Raw genomic sequence first — 4,498 nt, forward strand, 5'->3', positions numbered from 1 at the left:
CCCTCCTGGGCTCTCAAGGTGGTTAAGGATGTAACAGATGTGACCTGTCTTTCCAAGATTAGAAAGGGGACAGAAAGGTGGTAGCCATCCAGATCCTGTGAGTGGTAGAGGCTGTGGTAAGAATTGTGAACTTTCATTCAAGTGCAGTGGGACAGGGAGTTACTGGAGGGATTTTAACAGAGGCTCCAGATCTCAAAATTCTTTTCTACTTTAAAAACCATATGAATGCATGAACATCTTCAAATGTTTCAGACTGTTCCTGAAGAAATAGAGGGCTGTTTTGGAGAAATTTGTGCTGTAATTTTATGTCCTTTTATTGTAATATCTGGGAGCTGGGAGACATGGGGTCATCAGGGATCCTGCCTGGCTTGACAGTCTTCTTTTCTCCCCTTCTCCTTACTCTTTCTTTAAGAAATAGAGGCCTAGTCTGGATGAAAAACTAAAGTGCTCATTTTCTTCTCTATGGCATTGTCATTCAAATTAATTCATTTGGTGAATGGGACAATGATTTGCATTTAGAATAAAATATTTTGCATTTTTAACCAGAACATTTGGGAGATAAATCAAAAGGAATTCATCGCACAGATTCTCCCTTTCCCAGTGGACTGGAAAGTCCCACTCTAGCCCCCCAGCTGGGGAGTACCCACTGCGGGCACCTTCAGTGTTCAGAGGCTGACTTTTTCCTATAATAAAGCCACACTTGCCCTCTGAGTACAGGTCTAGAATTGGCTATTTAATCTTGCTGTTGCAAAGCACTAAATTTTCCATGGAAACATTTTGAAAGTGGTGAAATAAAAGTTGCAATAGAAGCTTCCTCTTCTGATATAATTGAGAATTTCTCAGATGGATTTCATTTCTTAAATGTTTTATTGTGTGCCTCCTATGTACCAGGCAGTATTCTAAGCCCTTTACCTGTTTTATTTAGTTCTCCCAACAACTCTTATTTTTTAGTAGAACAATTCTATGTTACCAGACAAAGGCAGTGGATTCTCTTGCCTGGTGCACACCAGTGACCACCTCCTGAGACACAGGGGTTTCAAAGACAGAAAGAGTTTCTCGCTAAGTGCAAAAAGGAGAACAGATGGTCTATCAGCCCAAACTCTGTCTCCCCAAACTGCCATAATTCTGATGGTTTTATGATATCAAAAGATGTTCAAGGTTTAGGATGAGCACAGTGACTCCAGACAATGTGATTAGAGATGACAATCATCGAGCATGCTCAGATTGTTTACATGCTTAGTCACAGAATGTATGTAGGAAAATGGTGGCCTTAATATGATGATGGGTATGATTTTTAGTATTGTAAAGAGGAATAGGTGACTTGTAGGTTAAAAGTCTAAGCTACTGTACATGTCAGGTGGGCCCATTTTGATAGCTCCAGTTTCAGTTATCAAGATAACTTTGGACTTGGGGTGGGTAGTTCTGGGCTGATCCAAGACCCTTCATTAACAAACATTAGGGGCTGTCTTTAGTGATTGCAAGACTCCAAAGCCAGGTGAAGTGGGTATAAGTGAAGGTTAGTTACAAGGTTTTACAATCATGAGGGCATGAGATTAAGGCTATACAATCATTATCAGAGAACAAGGCAGCTGGATTACAGTTCAGAGATTTCAGGTACTTCCTCCTGTTTAACATATCAGAAAGAAAAAAGGATTCTCTATTTAATGATTCAGTAATCACGACCATCCCTTAAATCCTACAGCTATCCCCCATTTTGCAGAAGTAAAGTCTAAGACACAGAGCCAAGATTAGCACAGCTGTGGTAAGAAGAGCTAGGCTAACTCCAGTAGCACAATGTATGGTCTACCTCAGCCAAAATTAAAGAAATGCAAATGACAATAAGGAATAAATAACACGATTCTTTTGACTATCAGAATGATAAATATAAGGAAGTGGAGGCAAAAAAAAACCTCTTGGTGGAAGATGGGAAAATGAGTACCCTGATGCAGTGCTGATGGGAATACCAACTGGTACAACTTTTCCAAAGAGTAGTTTGATGATATCATAATGCAAAATGTGTAGAACTTGTCAGAAGCTGGCTCCCCAAATGTCACTAACACAAGTTGTCGATAAGACAAAGTTGAGTTTATTGCTTACTGCTGTATGGGAGAGAACCCCCCCCCCCACCCCAAAGCTTTGGCAATGTCTGAGAAAGGGGAAGATAAAGCCAGAATTCATTGAGAGTTGAAAGTTGGTTTAAGGCAAGTCTTTCAATGTGAGAGGGTGGGGAAGGGGAGGACATTTGATTAGGATTGGGTAAGAATCTTAGTACAACAGTCCAGGATTGGTGGAAACAGCAAGGAAGGGAGGGATTCAAAGAGCCTCAGGCACAAACTAATGATACTTTTCACTGAAGAGTTGATGTGAAAGTTCCTGTAATGAAAAGTCAAACCCTTTGCTTGGGCAAGACAGTCCTAGCAGAGTAGAGACAGTGGAATAGCAAAGTCATGTTACTGTAGACGTGAGGTGTGGTTTCAATTGTGTCCAGGCTGAATGAGGGGTAGATAATTTGGGTTTGCATCCCTATGAATCAACAACTCATTTTCTCTCTCTCTCTGCACAGTCACACACACATGGTTTTGTAGTCTAGGACTTGAGCATAGTAAAGGGAAGAAGGCAGAATTGTTAGTCTGAAGTCTGAATCAGACCTCTGTCCAAGATAAATGGAGGTAATTTTGAAATTTGTTAAAGTTTATTTGGGCAACAAGCTATTTACAAATTAGGCAGCTCCAAACTGAAAGCCATAAGCAGCCCTGCCGTGGGCATGGAAAAAGGAAGCAGATGAGGAAATGTTCTGATTGGCTGACATTAAGTTTCTATTTTACATAGGAGGGTCCTACAAAGTGGAAGGCAAATATACAATAATTAGGGTGGGAGACTTATCCATTCTGATAAGCTATCTCTACTAGACCAAAACTGGTTTATTACCAAGCACTGTTTATCTGCAGTTCTGCACAGTGTCTTCCATTATTCCATTTTCTCAGAAAACCTTTCCAAGGTCAGTTGTTTTTGTTCTGGAAAATCCTTTTCTAGATAAGCCAATGAAGTGGCCATTTTATTTTACTTGGCACCACCAAAATTCCTGCTAGTCCCTCAAACACTTCTTTTTTTCTCAATTGGACTTTACTCTGTAAAGGAATTTATGATCCATTTTGAGGTCTTTTACTACTTTAAATGGGCTTAGTATTTTAAAAGCCCATTTACTCTATTCTGTAATAATATTCATCTTCCTCTCTAGTTCCAGCTGCAGAAAGCACAGCACTGGGCCCTCTGTGGCAGGTACTAAGAGATAAGCTGACGTCCAGGTTTCTGCTGCTGCATCTGTCCTGTAAATCATGAGTTCTTTCCCTGTTAAAGCTTATTTAACCTGCCCTCTGACCTCCAAATCAAGTTGTTGGTTGAGCCTTAGAACAGAGCAGTAATTAAATGAATAATCACGTAAATTAGTGGAAAGTAAAACACTCGAGTTTACTTCTTCTCTCCCTTAAAATACTTTAAATGGCCTCTTTTCCCTTGAAGGAAGGCTGTGGGAATGGGTTTTAAATGGGTTCTCATCGTGTTAGTTATTGCAGCAAGTCCTTGTGCTGAGACCTGTGACAGGGTAGAGAAAAAGTTGTGGCCAGAGTCCTCTATCCCCAGCCTCCCTTCACCCCAAAAACCAGGGAGAACAACTGTGTTCTGCTGAAACGAGAATGAACATCAGGAAACGCTGTAGTGGGGAGTGAGGTGGATATTGTTTTTTCCCTCTCCTTTTGGGTAGAAAGGTGTTAAAAAAAATAAATTTGGACTTGTTAAAGAGAGACTTTATTCAAAAGGATTATTGCAAAGGGGGAAAGGGGCTATTGCAATAGGACAAACCAGCAAGTGTCTCAACACTTAGTAAAAAGGATTGTTCTTTTATAGAGAGGAAAGAACTGGGAGTGGGGAAATGAGATGTAAAGTTGGCATTTATCAGATAGTAGGTTTGAGGAGATTTTTTTTTTGCTGAAGCAGCCTTAAATTTCATGCCTCTCGAGGAAGGAAAGAAGCAAACATTTGGTTCTATTCTGATTGATCAGTGGGACAAGCAATTCAGCTAATCATTTATGAAGCAAGGAATGACAGTTTAGAGGGTCTGTGTCTGCTTTTGTCGTAGGGGACATCCATGAGTCTATCCAAGTCACATGTTCAAGGGTGGTTCTTTGCAATAGATCATTTTCCAAAATAAAAAGGGTGGGGGAATTTCTTAATTGCTCCTTTCCAGGATCATAGGACTCATGTAAAAATGTAATATTGTCAGTCCCCCCTTTTGTTCAAGTCAAATGATTGGCATCAGTCACTGAACAATTCATTTTTGGGGTAGAAGGGAGACTATTTTTGTAGATTTGACATGAGAGGCAAAGGACACTTGGTTTTTTGTTCATCCAAGTAGGAAAAAATGGGTGCTTCAATGGAAAACTGTGCAGTGCACACTTGTCTAGGTAATCTATTCTTATTAGTTTCCATTGCCTTTGAGTAA

This window comes from Tamandua tetradactyla, chromosome 12, assembly GCF_023851605.1.
Source record: "Tamandua tetradactyla isolate mTamTet1 chromosome 12, mTamTet1.pri, whole genome shotgun sequence".
Lineage (NCBI taxonomy): Eukaryota > Metazoa > Chordata > Mammalia > Pilosa > Myrmecophagidae > Tamandua > Tamandua tetradactyla.